The sequence below is a fragment of the Fringilla coelebs genome (genome assembly GCF_963513975.1).
Source record: "Fringilla coelebs genome assembly, chromosome: 2".
Taxonomy (NCBI): Eukaryota; Metazoa; Chordata; class Aves; order Passeriformes; family Fringillidae; genus Fringilla; species Fringilla coelebs.
In genome coordinates, this window is record NC_140029.1 from 61,245,518 (window position 1) to 61,267,131 (window position 21,614).

Sequence of the window (21,614 nt, forward strand, 5' to 3'; positions counted from 1 at the left end):
AAGAATACGGAACTATTCCAGACAAAGCAAAAGGCTTGATGGCATCCACTGTACAGACAACAAATAAAGCTGCAGTCAAATTTGCTGCTTTGCCAGAAGATTACAGATGAAACTGAAACTGAAGCTCATGCCTGAAGAACAGAGGGAAGTACTTGCACATGTACACACACAGACCCTTTTCTTTTCCTCCCACCTGAGCCCCCATTGCTGCTAAGTGTCTGAGCAGCATTTGTAAGGATAATCCCTAATAATCTCAGAATTGGTAAGGCAATACACCTGCCTTTGCACAGAAAGGCCAGAGACCAAGCAATAAGCTTTCATAATTTCTCTTTTCACTTATAAATAGAGGTAGATATGATGACAAATCTGTGTTTCAGAAAGCTTTAATGTGATGTTATTTCAGAAGAGTATGGAATATCAAACAATTCCCTTTCCACCTCAGATAACATAAAAATACCAATACTCCCCACATAAATGGCCTGTTTCATTTTTAAAAGCTTGATTTTTTTTTTTAATTCTTTGAGTGTTTTTGTATATTTTTTATCTAATTGTTTCCTCCTAGTGTTCTGTTTATTCTAGGATACATTAGGGGTCTTTTGGCCTTGAAGGAATGGTGCAAAGATTATCTCTCTGAACGAGAGGGGACTGAAGCAAAGAAGGATCAATTGTACCAAGGGAAAGTGGAAAGGGGACTTTAGAATGGATTGGACACACAGCTGGCAATCAAAAGACATAGGGCAAAATCCACATCACTGCATTGATTAATTTTCTTTTTTGACTCCTTGTTTATGCACTAAAATAGCAGCAACCACCCCCAACAAATACCATGAGATAAGGACATATTCCAATCATTTCTGATTGGGGGAAACAAGAGAAATGTTCCTACTGAGCCTAGTCAAGTATGACTTTTTATTTTCTTTTTTTTTTCACTTTCTTTTTCCAAAGGAGCACACTGAAAAGCCCTTCTGGTCACACTACATAACAATAAGGCTTACATTAGCAATTCTCATAAAGTACTTCCAGAGATGGTGAATTCATAGCTCACTATGATATGGGCTTCCTCTGTGTGTGGGTACCTGTGTGACAACTACAGACACTGCACACTTCAGGATCCCAAACAAAAACATGGGTGTTTAAAATTTGAACTGTCTCTTCTTCACTATGGCAGTGTTGACACACTGGAAACAGGCTGGCTGCAGAAATTGTGGATGTTCCATTCCTAGAAGTATTCAAGACCAGGCTGGATGGGGTTCTGAGTAACCAGGTCTAGTGAGTGGCATCCAGGGGGACTGGAACTAGATGATCTTTAAGGTCCCTTCCAACCTAAACCATTCTATGATTCCATGATTTTTAGGACCAAGTGTTCGATGTGCAATAACATTTTGAAAATTTGTTCTATCCAGTTAAATTTTTAGAGTTGAGGGCCTTATATTCATCTTACAGAGATTTATAAGTCATGTTCTATTACCTTCTGATAAGCAAAGACAAAAATGCTCAGCCATCTCCCTCAAAAAGATGCATTTATAAATTTCCAAAAACACATAGGTGATGGATAGGAATTGATAATAAGGCAGAAAGCAAGTTTCCACGCCAAAACTACAATTTCTACTACTGGGCATAGCAAAGCAAGAAAATGCTTGTATAAATCTTCCTACTATGCTCATCACTCTGCTTCATTTACATGCATCCTGGTCTTAACATTATTGAGATTTAGAATTAATGACCCACTGAGATTTATAGGGCCAATTACGACTCTCAGCATTACGACTTTGGGGGCCTCCACAGCCTTGAACAGACATTAGAAGGTCACTCAGAAAACACTCACTAAGTTCAACAGACTTCAGATGTTGAAAAAGAAAAAAGCCTTCTAAATAGGAGATGCTTTGAAAAAAATCCCAAATTAACCAGTATTTTTGTAAAACTCATTGTGCTGTTTTGGTTTTTTTTGTTTTTTTTTTTTTTTTTTGAGGGAACTGCTTAAAAGCTACTTGAGTCTAGTTGGGTTTTTCCCCCCATCTCTTCCCAAAACACAGAAATACAACTGGACCTAGTACTTATGCAGCAGGAAATGACAGAATAGTAAATGTGTATTAATGCAAGTGTGACAGATCTGACTATTGAGTGATGCCTAGAGGGGATGGCTCATGTGTTCATGGAACTGAGGAACTTGGCAATGTTCCCTAGGAAGCAAGAAGTCATTATATTAATATTGCCCAGTTGCAGCAACTGAGGCAACTGAAACCATCTCTGCTTGCAGACATAACTGTGCACAGACTGCTCAACTTAGACAATTCCATATGCTCTGGTGTTTCTTTTCCCCTCTTTCACAGGCATGGCTTTCTCTGAGCAACTCACAGTGCTGGGTGATGCAAGTCATCAACCAGTCACCATGTGTGCTGCACAACAGAGGAAAGTTTGGAAATGAAGGAAAAGCATAGCATTTTTTGTAACAAATAGACTGACAGATTAATAGATATCAAAGAAATTCAGAACTTTTCTTCACTTAGGGATTTTTAATAAAGGGAGGAAAATGAGTAAGTAAATAGCTAGTCAGGCTTCTGCCTGTCATGAATGAAGTCATTCAAGTACACAGAATTTATAACAGAAACACCAACAATCACCTTTAACTACAGCATCACTGCCAAATGGCACCATAATAAGGCTAGAAATGCTGTTCTTTGAGTAATGAAGAGGATGTGCCTGGCCTTGTTTTCTATATAGGATCATGCCATCCAAGCACAGGCAGCAGCATTTATTGAGAAATTCCCTGAAAGATAACAACAGATTGTAAAAAGGGTTCATGTAAATTTAGTTAAGAACAACTTCAGACATTATTTTCAATTACTGAGATAAAATCATGGCTTCTCTCTAAAAGAAGGGAAAGGCTTTTTTCCAATACACCACACAATGCCTATGAAAGCTTTAAGAATAGTCTATTTTCACAAACAGTACCAGCTGCCTACTAATATTCCTTAACTCTGTTTTTCCCTCCCTCAAGTCATTTTTCCTATTATTTTCAACATTTTGTTTGATTGATTAATAAAAAGCAGTTTTCCTGCTCTAGATAACAGGTCACAGAATTCCCTTTACATTGAATAGGTTCACCCACTCTCAAGAATGCTAATTGATGGTTTTATTTTCTTTCACCAAATCTACAGGGCTCTGGCCAAGCACTGACTTTTTCTGCACCTAAGTCCCCAGGGATTTCAGAGAGCATGAGGATGACAGCAGGACACGTGCATAAAGTTCCAGTCTTTCTAAGTTTACACAAGGATCTGCAGTTAATTAACCAGAAAGTCTCTGTTAACATACATTTAAAAAGAAAAAAAAAAAAAAGCGCTTTAGCAGTTCATCTTGCAGCTCTGGAAAGAAAAGGGACCATCTTCAGCTCCTCTAAATTCACTATCAAACCAGTTAGCATCCTTATTTAATAAGCTACACATGCATCCCCATCTGATGCAAGGGAATACATCTACACTGTCTACTTTAGGCATGTAACTCTGCTATGACTGAACCTTGTAATTGCAGGGTTCCTGCACACTGAGCAGCTCCTCACGACACCTGAGGCAGGCAGTTTAGAGCCCAAGGGGTTGCAGTACACATACTGCATAAGCTGCTAATTCTTGCAGTTATGTTACATGCCCAGAGTGAGTCTGTGTGCTCCCTCCACACATTTCAGTACAGCACCATGCTTCATGCACACTGTACACATGAATGGAGCCCCTTTGCTATTTCAACCTTGCTGCCTCATTTCCCTACCTGCACCTCCCTGAGTAAGAAAAAATAAATCTACGTATGCATTATGCCTCTTTGGGCAACAAGACCTCAGGAGTTCATGAGTAGAATGCACAAAGAAATAAATAAATTACATTCATTTTCTTCAGCACAGAAACCTGGAGACATGTCATGGAGATTTATTAGCCCTCTTAAGATAACTACTCAAGATACTGATGGAGTTGACAGTGCAATCTTGTCACTCTCCTGTCAGACCACTGTCAGACTCGTGTACAGCAGAACTGCAGCTCCAGAGCAGTCTAGCTCTTCTAATACATCCCATTCCTCTCCCAAGGCACACTGTATTTGTCTAGGGAATAAAATAACCTATATTCCAAACAGTAGAGGTAAAACAGGAAAGCATATATGGCAGAATATTTAAGGAGAAAAGCTCATCTTTGTTGAGAAAATACTGTCATCTCTATCCCTTTAAAGACAAACCCAGATGTTTCCTCGTCATAAACCCTCACAAAATGATTGGCTGATCATCTGCTGTCTCACTGTACAGCAAGCTAATTTTCCAGCAAGATTTGTTCACTTAGATTGCCCAAATGAAAGTCTCTCTTAAAATAAAAAAAATAGTCTGTTGCAAATAACTCCCTAATCTGCCATCCCTTCAATAGGACTGAAGTGCTCTTCACAGGCATAGTACACAAGCATCTTGAATTAGCAGGGAACTATTTTTAAATACATGAAGGATAAGATACAAAATTAGTTTCATGGGGAATGAGAACCTCAGAGATTATTTACTTTCCCTTAATTACTTTGACTCACCACTCAGTGAGCTTTCTAATAGTACTACCTATTTCACAGTCAAATTTTGATACTTAAGATATGTGAGAATGTTTCTTGGACATTTAAGATTACAGACCTTAGCAATACATAACCATATTTCTAAAATTGACTTACCCACTCAAAAAATAATTAAATATACTGTATGGCACAAATTTCCCTTTCTTTGGAACAACTGCTTCAGATTAAGGATCCCTAGACAAGAGCAAAGCTTTCTTTGTGCAAAAACATGAGCATTCTGAAAAACTGTACAAAACTATTACACTTAAAGAGGCATGGGTAGCCTCTTACACTATTGATCTTATATAATGCAAGGAGCAAAAGAGAGATTACTATTAGAAAATTACTTTTGAGAGTAAGGTGACAAGAAAGCCTACCAAAGCCCTGAACTCAAGAGAGAAACTTGAGTTTCTAAGCCTTCAAACAAAAAGAAATTTAGTGCAGCCCAGCACTACAGGGCTACCCCATCTTTGCTTCATGTGACATGGGTACATTTCTATCACTTGCACAGGATACAAAAAAGGAAATCCAGAGTAGTCTACAATTCTATCCCTGTAGAAAGAAATTAATTAGAATCTCTAGGGCAGAGCCTCAAAATATTAAATAGTGGGAAAAGCCAGTAAAAAGAATGAAGAGAGGAAATAAAAGGAAAGCAATAGAGAAGACAGTGCATTAAAAAGAAAATAACACATCTGAAATATACAAGAAATAGAGGTTGTGGTAAAAAGACATGGGACAGACAGACAAAGAAAAGGAGAAAGGAGGATTATAGAAATGGAAGGAGACAAAAAGTGATAGAGAAAAAGGCATACAGAAGGGACCACTTGAAATTTCAAGACAACCAAAAATCAACCGCCTAAAAAAAGCCCATACAAACAACAAAGCAAACAAACCCCCAAAAATAGCCACAGCTCTACATTCCTTCCCAAAAATTACTCTAGAAACCAGAGCTGGAACAAAAGTAAGAGAAATTAATTTCACTAGCTAATGAAGTTCCCTTTGATTTCATTTTAGGGTTTAGCTCTGTCTCCATCAAGCAGTGGGATTTTTTTGCCAGAACCTCTCAGCTCCTGTGGGATTAAGGATAAGTTGAAGCAATGCCTGAATGATTTTCTGCACTGAGACACCTGAGATACTGCATACCATAGCATCAGCTCTGGGTTTGTAAGGATGACTAGGTAAGAGAATTAAGAGGCAGAAAACCTATCAAGGTACTACATATTACTGCCACCATGCATATGAAAGAATGACTTCTCTCCTTAAACTGAATCAGCAAGCAATTTATTATGCTGTAAAGTACTAATAATTCCTCTATCAGTTGTCAAAAACTTACTCATCACTAAAAAAAAAGATTTTTTTTTATTTTTAATTATGGACTGGCAGAGAAATTAGCAAAGGAATCACAATGAAGTGGATTTTTGAAGGCTTTCTAGGAGAGATGGTAAGAAGCTTTGGGTTCCACTTCCCACCAGTGGGAATATTGCACTGTTACAACTAAACAACCACTGAAATGGAGAGAAAAAAATAGCAGAGACCCTCAAAAGAATTTATCAAATCACTTATTAGAATATAATGAATATTAACAAAAGACAGTACAAATGCTCTTGAGAACTGTGTATTCCTGAGGTTCGATCTCTTCTTCTAGGCTGTTAAGGTTGCTAGGGAATTTCACAGTTAATGGTGTATTTCCATATGAATGTTTCAAGAAGGGGGAAGGGTTTGCAAAACTGAATCTTAAGCATGGAGTTTTCTATGTGCGAGAAGAATCTGATGTTCTTGTAAAGGTGAAATAAGAGGCTTTCATATTTAATAACAGATTATCAAAGATTTTTAGCAGAAAAACATACACAGAAAATCCTCTATGAAGCACTGTGACAAAGAACTTGTTTCCCTTACTATGGTTAGTAACGCTGCACCAGACATGCCATTACACACATGCTAAGGTCATAGAGTAGTCTGCAAACAAGAGCAGCTTTGTTTTGCTTACACAGATAAAAACAACGAGTTTATTTTGTTTTAAACAGATTGTATGTCCATTTTTCATAAACAAATAGAAAGCATATTGCTGTGGGCTTCCCAGTGACAAATACACCAAGGCATCAGCAAGTGACAAAACACTTTGTACTCTTTGACATGGATGAAAGAATTCAATTCAATTTTTTTTTTTCTACCTGGAAAGAGAAACATCTGGTAAAAATGCTTTTTAGCTCTGTGTCCTGAGAATGAATCTTAAATGATGCTCTGTCTGCAACTTCAACTGTTTCTCCTCCCTTTTCTTTGCTAACTTTGGGTGACGTTGCTTAAGAGTGACCAAAACTGGCAGACGTCCCTTCATTTTAATGAAAGTAAGTGGATGATTAAAGGACAAAATAATAAACATCCCATGGTTAAAATTGCAGGCACTCAACCTTGCATCAGAAAATCCACAGAGTCATTGCCACTAAAGGAGAACCTGCAGAAAACAAGGTGAGGTCAGCTCCATGCTCACACCACTACCATAACCATTTACCTGGTTATTTCCCCCATCCTTTAGTACTCAAAACATCCCAGTTCAAGCAACTCTTATTTATGAAGGCATTCAATAAATACAGACACGCTTCCATTGGCAACTGCTGTGACAGACAGTTGATCTTCACCCCACAGTATTATCTTAATAAACTGTCTCACAGCCTCAGGGTCTTTGTTCTCACACAAATGACCTACAGTTGGTCACCCCAGATCTCACACAAAGCATGACGAGCACAGGGGTTACATGAGCTAATTGCATAGTGACTGCAAAAATAGCATGCTTTCTTCTCTTCAGCAACGTGTTCTTTCTCTACTGAAAACAATTCAAGTTAATGACAGAGCTATATATCTGGATAACTCTATCATTAGTTAATGTTACCACCACATGAGCTTGTCTGCATGGTATTTGACAAAGAAATTCAAGTTAAACAGCCTCCTCCAGAATGAAGACAATATTGGATTAATTATGTAACTTGCTACACATTTGGAAAATTAAGATGAATTTCCCTTTTATAACCTTGTTAAAATCCTACAGAATAAGAACCAGATTGTAATCTGTTATTGAAGTATAACTCATAAATATCTTTTGAATTACTCAAAATTTAAATCACTGGGGATCTGAATCCGGCCCCATACATCTTAAAAGAACATTTGACTCATTACTCATGTAAACCTCCATGAACACATAATGCACAGGAACTAATTTGTTTTCTAGGAGAATTCAACATTCTCTGCCAAAAGAACTCATATTCTGGTACTTCTAATATACTATGTTATTTTTATTGGTCTACGTGCTATGTTTACTACTGGTTATGGAGTAAACATCTGGAGAAAAGCAGAAACTAGGGTCTAATGGACCCTTAGTCTTTTCCCCACATGCTTCCCAGAATTCAGACAACTTTCTTCCTCTGATTGAAGACAGCCACTCGAAACACTGCAAGAAGTCCACAAAGCATTTACTATTAAAAACACAAACCGCAGACCACCAAACTAATTTTGTAACATGATTATTCCTCCAATGTGGTCCAAAACTGAAAGCATACAACTCAAAACACACAAAAACACAGTAGCTGAGTCGTTAGTCTCTAGACAGTAAGATCTACCATTCTTTTAGTTTATTTTGAGGAGTGCCTTAACAACTTGGGATACGGCTGCATAAGCTTTTAGAAAACAGATTAATTTTCTCTCTAGCTGTGCTTGCTTCATGATGTTTTTGCATGAGCCAGGACTGAACCTCAAGTTGTGTTAGCATGGGATCATGAATGACAAAGTGAATTTATCAAAACGTCTCAAGCCTAACTGCCCAACATGGAAAAACACCCAACACTTACCCAGACACGGAAGAAAATGTTCAAGCCTGAAACATCCATGTTCAACTGGCAGCATCTCCTACAGCTCAACTGCTATATATTCTACTGTTCTGACACAAACAAGGCTAACAGACTGATCATCTCGATTTCATCTTAAGTTGGGAAACCATGCTCCTTCTGACTGTCTCATTTCCTGTTATCCCACTCACTGTAGGGCTTGGTGAGAATCAGACAAAAAAAAGCTGGAAACAACCATGCAACAGAATCAGTTGCATTCTTTCCAGGAAACACAGTTATATCTATTAAATTCTTAAAAACCCTAACTGATAAAGCCCCACAGTCTCCCCTTACCAACCCATGCTAGGATCACTCTGCATCCTTGCCACTAGAAAAAAGTTTCTAAACTTTTTATTTCTGGCAACATATTCAGCCCATTACTTTTTCTCTACTCACTGTGAGCATTATAGACTTTTTCCTTGTAGGTCAGACTTCTTCCTGCTCTCCATCTTCACGTAAAACATTTCCTCTTGCAATTCAGTTTTTATAGCTACTGAGATCTCCTTCAATATTTTTCTCAGATATCTGATGTCAGTTATTTGCAAGTTAGATGAAGAAAGTTTCCATCTGAACTGGAGCATCACCAGGCTGAGGCTGCTGGAAATCCTTCTGAAACCATCATTATGTGCCTTCCTAAGATTTCCACTTCCCTGGGGAGTCTCTGGGGAATTTTTATATTTATATAAAAATATAAAAGAATTATACAATGCAGTATAAAAAGTCTTTACAGAAGTCACATTCATCTTCTGTTTAAACCAAGTTGCATTATTGAGGACCACAGAGTAGAGGCAAAAATGAAAATAAAATCTTCCTCAGATGATGTCCATGAGTAACTGAAGGAAGGAAGCATAAACACTCTTTTTTGTTTCCAGCCAACTGCTAATCATACAGACGGTTCTCTCTCACCAAGATGAACTCGGCATCAGGACAAACCTACCTCAGAAGTTCTCATTTCAATTTGTTTCTGCCACTACTACACTTGCTCCTCAGGCGCTTACAGAATGCCTCCTTGTTGTACAGCCATCCCATGACATTCCTTAGAGACATGGCTGGGAGCACTACAGAGGTCTGCATTGTGTCTTGCACGGATGCTTCAAGCCACTTTCTGAATGTTTTTCATATTCACTAAACACCTTGCATCAACAGAAGCGCTGTTTCATTTAGGTTTGAGTTTTGAGTTTTGCTTTGCCCTTTTCCTTCATTGCTTTAACAGTGAGCTAGTGAATTTAAATGCCTTTGAAAGGGCAGTACATGCAGGCTTACATCTCACTTTGTATTGCTCATTTTGCACTGGCATGAAAGGAGGTTTCACACCAACTCTGAAGTCTTCATTTTCCTCGTGTTTAAAACATGAGTGGCTCTTGCTCTTTGTCCCCCCAATAACAAAATGATTCCTCTACCACAAAATTACATTGAAGTGCCACTGAAACCTAGAAAGGTGACTTCAGTGATCATCACAACTGTACTTCAGTGATGCAAAGGTTATATCAAGCTTGAAGCTGCCAAGGTCAAAGTTGTAGTTCAATGATGCAAGGGATCTCATCTTCAGGATTATCAAATTCAACCTTCTGCTTTCTCCTCAGGTAGCCTGTCTGACACCGGAGAATCAAAAGAAACTTATTTTCTTCATCATTTCAAGATGACCAAGAAGTCATCTTGAAATGATGAAGATTTCAAGAAGTCCTTCCTGCCTAGCTACTCATGCAGCATTTATATTTGAGGTATAGAAGGATTATTTGATTACAGCGAGTTGACTGACTCACTTCAAACTACTCCCTCGATTCTTGGGCAAGATGAGCCTGAAAACCATTACTTCTGTAATTTCTGTTTTATTTGTAGTACATAACACCAAACAGAATCAACTTTGTTAATGTGGAAAAGGCAAACACAGGTGTCAGACCAGCGAGCTGGCCTTATATACCGATTTGCCCATCAGATGTGCTGCCTACTTTCAGCTTAGAATAAATGAAGCCTGGTCTGACTGCACAGGTCTCCCTTCTCTCCCCTTTCCATGAAGAGTGGATTACATTAAGCAGCTACTTGGTTCTTTCATTATCAGCAAGGCTTCTTTTCCTTTTCCCCAGAGACTTCATGCAGTTATATAATCTTCCTTAGTATTTTCCAAGAAACTAAAAAAGAAATTCCAATTTTCCAGACTCCCTTACCTAAAAAAATGTTAATAGTTTCCTTTGTAAGGTGAATTTACAGCTCCCTTCTCTTTTGCAAAGAAAAAAAAATATAAACTACACACTATATCTGTTCTGTAAGATGATACAGAAATTAAGCAAACATATAATGGAAAATAAAACTGAACAACCCAACTAATGACAAACAGACCATATCTAGTTTCACAAGCTTTTACGTAACAATGTTAAGCTTAAAGAATTGGCAAGAAACTGGGTAGCTAAATAGATTGGCAATAGCAATCTGAGGCTCTTGCTCAAGCTTCACCCAGGTCCCTCTAGGAACTGAAATGCTCCCTCACAGGCTGTCAATGAAACAAATGGTAATGGCTCCCTGGTTCATATGAAATGGGAGATTACACTGCAGAAAATGATTCATCAGCACAAACAGTATTTCCTCTTACTCTGAAGATATGAATAAACTTGAACCAAAAAATGGCCAAGGGTGCCTTCATCTGCTAAGAAGAAATTAACCAGAGATGCTCATTTTAGGCAAACTAATGGAAAGACAACATATAGAAGATTCTAAATCAAATGCACTTTCCAGGATCTTTAAATCACCAGCTTTCTTATGGAACAGCCTGTCACTATACTTACACTTCTGCTCTGCCTGAAGACAGTAGAAGCCAGAAGGGTGTGTGCATGGGAGGCATGAGGATGCATGAACAGACCACCCATTTACAGCTAGTAAATCCACAGAGTGCTGCTCCCTACCTGCCAGCAGGGGACCACAGCCACATTCTGATGTGTCTGTGTAGCCATACCCCCCTGTGCTGTGATCTCAGCAGATTTCACTGCTGAGCAAAGGTCCCACCTCTGAGAAAAACTCCAAACTAAGCAGATTGCTTATTCAGAAAATGCAACTCTCTCTTCTGAGTCATGTCAACATCTATCAGAAGTCATCAGAAGAGATTAATCCATGGACCTCTAACACCAAAATACCTCTACCACTGCAGAAGGAGAGGGAATGCTTCCCTTGGTAGAAAATAGCAAGCTCTTATTCTACATACAGAGCAGCCACTGAATTAGGATATAACACAATTTCACAGAATGTCAGACCAGCAAAATATTAGGAAGCAATCTGCTGCTTTCAGATGAAACAAACTTATTTGTCATTGCTGAAATACTTCATATAAGGGCAGAAGAACCAGTGCTCGTTCTAAGAGCATGCTCTCATTCTGGTTATTGCAATCCACCTCCCTAAATTCACCCCACACCTTTATCAGCTCCTTCTATTTCATTTCTTCTTTGCTTCCCTGACAAAATGCTTCCTAAAAGGAATGAATAAATCTAAACAGAATTGTTAAAAATTCTATTAAATCCTCACTGTATTCTACCAGAGGCAGAGCTGTTATGTCCTGAAGCATTTTTACACTGTGTGTAGGGCACAGGTCCCCTTAAAACCTACAGAGAGACAACCTGCCATACCAGAACAGTTGTGAATTCTCCACCCTGGACATGGTGAAACTGCTCCTCCACAAATATTGTTAAGATCCAGTATATCAAACCCCACATCCTAAATGGCAACACTACGTTAAAAGTACCTGTATAAAAGCACTTTAAAGCCTCATTTAACTTAACTCTAAAAATAAAGATCTATTAACAGAAACAAGTTGTAATTAAGATTACTGTTGACCTAGCTTCTCCCTGCAAAAGGGAGATAATCATCTTACATTTTCACAGTACCTTTCAGTCTAAACAATCCCATCCAACAAGCCTGATCTTAGACACACTTACACAGAAGATTGTCCCTCTAGCAGAAGCAATGCATTAGCAATCAATCTCAGTCTTAATCTTTATGTTCTGCCTAAAAAACAAGACTTCCTTCAATTTTACTCCTTCAAAATGAACCTCTTCGCAGATCTCCATCACCAACCAATCCACCAGTTCCCAGAGACAAGCACCAGCAAGGACTGAACCTGGCTTCACTCTCAGAGGACTTCTACATAAGCAAAGACACCTGGAGCCTATTGGGAGTGTACTGGGTTTTAACAGACAGACCAATTCTTTCCACATTACACTGCACACAGAAGACCTAAACCTGTCTTTCACCACTTCAAAACACTCCTTTCTTGCACTGTCAAGTACTTAAACCAAAGGTCAATCTAACCAACCAGCTCAGCCCAGATATCCCAGATCAGCCTTACCCTGTACGTGATACTGCTGCACGATTACTGTTTTAATCATTAACGTGCTAAGAAGGGTTATTCTGAATCACTTGTTTTTACCTTATGGTTACCAAAATAGGCCTTGTTTAAACAGTTGGCTGTGAGGTATGCATAAAGCACAGCAGAGGGAAATCCACCTCCTCCTCTGCAATTGGCATGGCTGTTGGAAAACACTCCCTGATGATATCAGTCCACACAACACTTTTTTTTCTGAATGCTTGCTTTGAGTAACATTAATTGCAATAACCCAAATTTATTAAACTTCATTCCAGGAAAAGCTGTCATTATACCTTGAACATTCCACAAGAAAGCTGTCATTATACCTTGAACCTGCACATTCCCTGGCTAAGTCTTCTCTCAAGTTTACAAGGATGATGGAGACATTTAAATCAATGCATCCTTGGAAAAATCATCTCTATGCCTCTCCCCCTTTCTCAGTCTCTTCCAGAAAACACCACTGGTATCAGGACTTGCACTGCACACTGACTAGCCAGCTCACAGGAGGCAGCTGTGCTGAGATCAAGGCATCATGATGGGGGGACAGGAAGGAAGGAACAGTGCCTGCTATCCATCATTGCACCTAATGGCAGTAAGTGTCCTCAAATGATAAAAAAATGCTGCACAAATTGTCAAGAAAGAGAAAGCTGTCACCTCTGTGCCCTCTACACCACCTGAGGTGCTCATCGTTTCCAAAAGGAAAAACAAATTAAAAACCCGTAGCTGTTTACTAAAAAATCTACTGTAGCTAATCCTTGTACATCCACCATCCTATCAATGACTCAGCCCACGTGATGATCCTGTTCTGAATCCTGCATTATAAAAGCACAAAACTCAACTGTCTCAGCACTGCAAACCAAGGCAAGGTTGGTCATTGGGATCTGGCCTCCTGTAACATTCAGCTGAAATTTGAACAGAAGCATGAAAAGGGGCTGGTTGATCTTGTACTTCATGCCCCTGAAAATGCAGGATTGCTTCTCCAGTACCCCTGCTAACAATTTGCCTACTCTAATTTTAAACATCTGAAGAGTCATGGGGGACTTGCACTACACCCAGACTAATATAGACTACAATACAGTTTTCTATTACTGAGTTTTGGTCCAGAATTCATCTTAAACTTGTATTTCCTCAGTTTCTCCATTTAGTCATAAGTATTCTCTCACATAAGGCAGGAAAAAAATCTGACTGCTTTGACTAAAACGCATTTCAAACACAGACACATAGTTAACCCATCTCCCCATATTCATTCCAAGACTAGAGATGTCTATTTTTGAATATTTCTCTTCAAGCTAGCTCTTGCAGACCTCTGAGTATTTTGTTGCTCTTCTTTGAGCCTCCATTAAATTGTCAATACCTTCCTGTTAAGATGATATTCAATTTTCAGGTGTTCACAAGAGTCTTATAAAAAGGAAATACCACCTCTTTGTTCACCAAAATAGTACCTTCTTCTTGACAGCTCAAGCACAAACCATAATTTTCCGTAATTAAATCCCATTCCAGACTCATTTATTAATTCTCAATCCCTCCCAGCATCACTATCTCCCACCAGTAAGTTCCTGATTTGATACCCCTTGCCCCAAGAACTTGTCTTTTCCCCCTACTTGTTCCCTTCACTCTACGATCCTGGAGGAATTGTTCTGAAGTTCTGTTTACTACAAAGCAAAGACATTAGTTTCAAAGGTTTTGCCCTATTCAACAAAGCATTTAATTACATGCCTAACTTCCACCACTTTCTTAAATCCAATTGATCTCAGCAAGCAGAGATGAGCTTATGCATACACTTAAAAAAAAAAAGAAGTTAGGTGTGCAAAGTCAGTGCTCTGCTGAACCAAATCCTCAGTTTCTGTAATCACTTGGATAGTATACTTTCTGCATTTGGCAAAAATTGACAGCTCAATGATTAAAGGTAACAGGATTTTAAAAAGAAAGCCTCAAGAGAGTCCAAAACTAGCATCATGCTTTTGTTCCTTTCTTAAAAGAAGAACAGGAAATAAACACCCAAGTATTTATTACAGTAATCATGAAGCCTATAGGTTTAAACATGCAGTAAGTAATTCTATATTCTCATTACTTCAGTACCCACTTTGAAAAATAATAATAAAAGAAAGCCTTGTGAAAAATTTGGAAAGGCTCGTGTATCACAAGAAGATATGCAGCACATTCCCTGGTAGCTCATTAGCCATAACCATCACTGTGCAGTTAAGAGAGAGAACAAAGCTGTCCATTTCTTAATTCCTGTCTCCTAAACACCTTTAAATGGAATGGACATAACTCACTGTTCCGCTTAAGATGATCTTTAGTGGGGACAAGGGAGAAGAAGGTCTTTGGTTTGGGCCATGGGTTGGCTGTCTCCATCAGCGGCCAACCCACATTACAATAGATGAAAGCTTTATATTCACCACCAGCAACAAATGCAGTTGGTGTAAAAGGAGTTTCGTGGAGAGTATTTAAAATCACTTCCAAATGACTTCCACTGCTTATACACAGAATACTTCATGACTTGTCTCTCCCCCTTGTTTTTTGTTTGTACTTTTTGTTTTCTTTGCCTTTTCTCATTCTGCTGCCTGGCAAACACAGGCAAAGGTGAAGTAGGGACTCTAATTAGGCAGCCATATCAAGCTTCATCTGTGGACTACCTAATTGTAAGAATCAAGTTTTGGGAGTAGTGCCATCTGAGAAAGAAACGGAGAAGAAAAATTGGAAAATGACTACTACTTCCTCTCAATCCATAAAGCCTTCCAAAATTCAATTAGCATGTTCTAAACTAAACCATCCACACATGCTAGGCACCAAAACGTGTGATTTCAAATATAGACAAGAAAGTAGCTGCTCAGAGATATTTATCAGAATTATAATACTCTCTGACCATTCCACTTCAACCCTTTTTATTCAAGTGGCATTTGCTGTAACCCTTTTGTACCTCAGTACTTGAGATGAACCAGGAAAATACCTATGGGCAATATAAATAAATTGCCTGTGACTGCACATGGGATCTCTTAAATAATGCTGTGAACCCCTAAGTTGCCCAGAGAACACCCTTCGCATGCCTAGCGCAAATACTGTTGTTTAATAATGCATACTTGACTAAGTTTGCTGTCTTCCCCCACAGCAAATTTTTCATGTGATTTTACAGTTTCCCAGACTGGAATAATATTTTCATTTTCACAGAATCACTGATGCAACCAATAGGAAAACTGCCTCTGTTTCAATTTACTGTGTGATGTCTGTAGATACTGCTGGATAGTGAAGGCTTGTAGGTAAAACTTGGCAAACACCTTTTTGCAATTTTCTCCTATAAAAGAGAGACAAAAGCATAGAAATTTCTCTGCTGCCTTGTACGTACAACTACACATCCGTGCCTGCTCAGCTCCTTTTCCTACGGCAGCTCAGCATCTCCAGCAGCTTCCAGAGCACAAACACCTGCACCCATCCCAGGTCAGATCTCCAGCTTGCACTAATGGATTTTTTCAGATAGATGGCAGTGCACAAAGTGCATCCCAGATTGATTCAGGGTCGAGAATTTCAGTGCCATTTCAGTGCTCAGGCACTTTAAACAAGGGAACTACTGCATTATCAAAAGCACTTTAAGAAAGGTGATGGCTCAGGACCCAATCCCGCTGCACGGTGATAGCACTGATTCCTTGGAAGGGCTGAACTGGGTGCCAAGAACGTAAACACGGCAAGGAGGCACTTAGGATTTTACTTTCCATTCCTAGGAGCCACAAAGGATTTTTCTTTCAATACATTCTAACAAACATAGTTTTAAAACACAAATCTAAAGGATGACTAACAACACAAAATCCAGAAAGATACTGGATGTTGGATACAGGAGATGATATATCTGATTTGCAAGGGTCCATAATAGCACAGATTTAGAAACAGTCCTGCAATATGATCAGACAACTCTAAATCATTCTTAATGGCAAAAATTCTATTTAATTTTGTGCCCTCTTCATTCTAACAGACATTTTAACAGAGTGAAATTTTAACTATTTAACTGCATTTAGCCCAAAAAATCTTCCTCACAAAAGGAAAATATTAACTAAGCAGCTGAAACAAATAGGAGTGAATCTCCCAGCACAATTAGTACTTCAGTATCTACTACTTGGGGATTTCGACATATAGCTATCATGATGTGGAAGCATCCACCACCGTTTTGTTTTCTGTTTGCAGTAGGGGGTTGCTAGGAAACAAAATACTATTGTCTGATTTCATGATCTATTGCCTGGTTCGCCTGGCAATAAAGTCTTCTAAATCTATTACCGGATTATTTTGTATTTTACAGCGAGATTAAGACTAACATTAAAACACATGCAAACAGAGAAGAGCAGCAAAAAATGCCTCAAAATTCAGGGGAAAGTATGTATATATTCCAGGCTGAGGAAGACAAACTAGACTGAGGAAAAATGAACTCAGGCAATCTGGTGATATTTATATATGTACACAATCACACGTGTATCAGCATTCCTTGACTGTATCTATAGTTTTGCTGACTTGTCAAAGACTCTCTCACTTCCAAGGATACAAAGCGTTCTCTTACTACTGGAGAGCTACTGTACACTGCAAGTTCTGTAAATACCACATGCTGCAGAATGCCTGGTGTGGGCAAGCACACATGCCACCGGAATTTTTGTTCTTGGAATTCAGATTTAGGTTCAGTGCTTTAATTTCTTCACACAAATTTTTTTTCTTTTTTTGTCTTGTACCTTTGGATATATGGAAGAGCCAGAGACAATTCCCTACTCTCCCCCTCCCCCTTCAGTTGTAACATAAATAAATAAATTATCAAATAGAGAAAAAAATAAAAGCACCAGAAAAAGCAATCTAAAATTGAAAGCCACTTATTTTTTCACTTATTTTTAACCGTGGCGAGTCTTTGCAAAATGAGCGAATAAAAGATTATGAGAACCAGGCTAATGTGGGTGCCTACCAATGCATTCCCACAACAAGATAGTAGACCTCAAGTGCAGAAAACAATCAGACTTAAAAGCTGAGAGACAGAGGAAGAGAGTTCACCACAAAGTCATAGAGAAGGTTTAAAATAAAACCTGCAGAGTAGTTATTATTCTTTTATGTATATCTACAATTTCACACCATGCACAACATGCACTATTTCAAAGTCCTTTCAACTCACTTATTAACGCCTATGCATTTTATCACTCCATTTTAAATTTGAGAAAAAAAAACTGAATGAGTTTCATTGCAAAAAAAACATCAAAGCTTTTGAGACATTACAGCAGAACTCCCAGTGATAAGAAAAAAAAGAAGTAACCACACACAACATAGAAAATACACAGCTCATAGGAAGGACCTGAAAGCTTCTTGCCTCTCCTGCTCAGAGATGGTTTTATTCAACCTCTATAGTTTCTGATAGTTTCCAATCAGAAACTACGAGCCCCCACCAAACCCCATTTATAATTAAAGAACAAAAGAATAAAATGCAAGCGAGCTTCTTCTACCCCAAACAACAGCAAGCTACTTCTAGCAATTAGATGAAAGCAGCGGAAGATGGACATGACCCACAGCCAATCCCTCTCCTCAGCAGGGTCGAATACGGGTGTTCCCCAGCTGATAACCCGCTACAGTAACACTGCTAGTTACAAAACGGAGAACAGCTCTCGGTGACGCCGGGATCCTGTCATCTATAGCTTCACAGAAACCTGTTTTAAAACACTCTCTCAAGGAACGAGGAGAAACAGGAAAGGGATGGGACAGTCTCCTCCCGAGCCGCCACCAAAAACTGTTCTGCCAACTGCAGGAGGGCTGCCGGCAACATCTCAGCCGCAGCCACCCAGCTCTTAGAGGGAAGGGGGGCACCGGGAGGGACCCGAGCTCCGGCCGCCCTGGGTGCGCTGCCCGCCCGCCCACGCGTGTGCCCCGGGGGAGGCTGCCCAGCGAGGCGGGGGCAGCGCCGGACGCGGGAGCCCGATTCAACCCGCGCCGCAGCAGCGACTGCAATTAAAAAAAAAAAAAAAAAAAAAAGGAAGAAAAGAGAAATAAATAAATAAATAGCCCGCTAGCGGGAATGGGAAAATAAAAGCCCAGCCTAAACAGGCGGACCCCAAACAATAACAAACACCGGGCGCCCAGGAGAGCAAACTTTCTGACTCACCGGGAAGAGCCGGTGCCCGGGGGGTGCCGGGCAGCGGCGGAGGCGACGCGGGGCCCCGCGGGAGCACAGCCGGAGCAGGAGCCGGGCGAGGCGAGCGCCGCCGGCGGGGCCGGGGCAGCGCGTCTCGCCCCGCTCCCGTCGCCCTCCCCTCCCGCCTTCCCTCCGTCCCCGTCCCTCCGCAGCGCCGGGAGCTGCCCGGAGCGGGCTGCCGCCGCGGGACCGCCGTACCTACCTACCGCTGCCGGTGCGGGGCCGCGGAGCAGCGGGAGCCGCCGCCGCCGCCCCCCTTCGGCGGCTGCCGGGCCCGGCGGCGCTGCAGCAGGCGGAGGACGCCCCGCGGCGGCGGGGAGCGCGGGGCCGGGGTGCGGAGAGGCGGCGGCTGCCGAGGCACGGGCAGCGCGGTGCTTCTGCCTGTCCGGCTGTGTGAGCGAGCGTGTGTGTGTGTGTGTGAGTGTGCGTATGTGTGCCGGGGAGGGATGCTGCAAGGGACCGAGGGAAAATTCCCCCCTCCAAGCAAAGCCGCCGACAAATGGCAAGGCAGGTGTGCAGGGGAGGCAAGGCTCCCGAAGGAGGAGGAGGAAGAAGAGGAGGAGGAGGAAAGGGGAGAGGGGCGGTGAGAAGGGCGGGGAGCGCACAGCCGTCACGGCGTCCCGGGGACAGCGGCCCCGCCGGGGAGGTGCCGGGCGCGGCCCCTGGGGCGGGCGCTGGGGCCGCACGAAGCGGGGTGAAGCCCCGCCGCAGCCGCGGGGAGCGCTGCCCGCTCCGCCGGAGGGGCGGGGAAGCGGCGGTGGGTGGGCGGCGGGGAGCGGGCCCTGCGGAGCCGCGGGGGCCGGCGGAGTGCGAGCTGCCGGCGCCCCGAGCTGAGCATCCTGCCGCAAGTTTTCCCCGAGGCCTCCCCCACCTCAAACGGCCCTTGTGCTACGCACAGCAGCCTGTGCAGCTTGATGAGCTGTACCCCATCAGACGGGATCTGTGCTTTCTTTGAGAATGAGGAGTAGTCTCATCTACGAGGCTTCCACCTGCCCTTTAGCCTGGCTTTGAACCAGCACCTTTTAGGGAACACTCTTAGCTAGAGGGGCTGTTTTTTTGCTAATTCATCTCCCGGGCAGGAGAGAACCGAGTGTGGCAAGAGCACCTAACCTCACCTTTTCATCCGGGAAGCCATGGGGCAGGTGGCCGAGGACAGCTCTTCCCCGGGGTGCTGGCAGCAACAAGTGCTTCCCCAGAGCCCAACGCTGCTCCCAGAGGGGCCGCTGAACACCTCGTCTGAGCAGAGAGTTAAGGAAGGCTTTTGCAGCTGCATCTCTGCTCCCAAGGACAGTGCTGGCTAATCTGAGGTTTTCCTGCTGTTTGAAAGGGGAAAACCTGCTTCTTTCCTGGCCCGAATTACCATGCAGGGCTGCTGTAAGCGGTCCTTTTCTCTGTAGAGATGGTTGTGATTTAGTGCCGGAGAAAGCCTTTGTATGCTCATTTACAATGTGTTTCAGCACACTTCTAGGTGACGATTAGTTGGCAAGTGAAAAGTGGCTGTGGCTGAAAGGTGGAAACTAACATCAGGTATTAAATATTGCACACGGCAGCTATGATTTCTAGTGGTAGGAAGAAAATCCGGTGAAAAAAATCTCCTGCCTGTTATTTTCTACAGTACTTCTTTCACCAAAGCAGTATGGAATTACATCCACAGGTGCTGGGCTAATTATGTATGCTTACCAGCCCATCAGTTTGGGTCTACCAGTGAGCACACTTATGCAACAGAAGCAATTTCCACACCACTGGGCTCATCTGATTTAAACAATACTGGCTTGTGTTGCCTCTGTGTGTAGTTTTCTTCCCTTGGCTGGCAGGGTTAGTGTCACAGCTTTAGTTTGAGAAGTGACAACAAATAATACTGACACATATTATACCGAGAAACACAAGGACACACATGGAGGACAAAATAAGGAAATTAATGCACTGATTTAGGTAAGGAACAGGAGCCACTCTTGATCCAGCTGTGCAGATGTGGACTATTTATTTCCTGCCTGGTTCTTCCTCTGCTTTTTAGTGGTAGATAGCTGAATAGAGAAAAAGTTGCTGGAAGAATTTCTGTTAAATGTAGCCCTGATGAAAGTAAGACGTAATTATAGCTTGGGAATCCTCTTCTAAGTTATTTACAGTAAAACACGTCTTTTCAGTCTTTTAAAGCCCAGCCCTGTTCACCCCTAAGTAAGCACCTTTTGAAAAGCACACAGAAATCCCATGGGGAAATTCATGCACAACTTGTATTTCACCTGTAGTGTAAACTAGCTTGCAAAATCAAAGGCTAGTTAAAAACACAAACTTCAGGGCCTGAATATATTTCTGAACTGTATTTCATTTGGCTGTGTGAAATTTGCTTCTTCATTTCTTTTGCCTAACACTGAATGCAATTGTACTTAGAAACACAGATAACAACAACAAAACAAGGTTTAACCTCTTGTCAGTTGCATAAGACTTGGCTGATATAAAACAGAGGTAAAAGAAAGTATTTCTGCCAGTATTGATCTTGTTTAATGTAATTGAATGAAGCATGAACATACTCGTTAAGGTTATTTCATTATTGAAATTTAGCATTGTCCCCTCCTTCCTTGCCACAGAACTGCCTGGACATGTCCAGGCACACAAACATGGATGCACAAATCTGCAGAAGAAGGTGTTACTGTCTTTACTGTATTTCACAAACATGTTCAGCATT

General features: G+C 41.2%; 1 protein-coding gene across 2 annotated transcripts in view; it reads right to left on the reverse strand.

The window, feature by feature from the left end:
* Positions 1-19,017, reverse strand: part of ENOX1 (ecto-NOX disulfide-thiol exchanger 1) — a 356,320-nt gene extending 337,303 nt beyond the window's left edge. For both annotated transcript variants that reach the window (XM_084226361.1, XM_084226360.1), the window contains exon 1: positions 18,902-19,017. The gene's annotated coding sequence lies outside the window, so the exon portion shown is untranslated. The remainder of the gene's footprint in view (positions 1-18,901) is intronic.
* Positions 19,018-21,614: the final 2,597 nt, after the last annotated feature.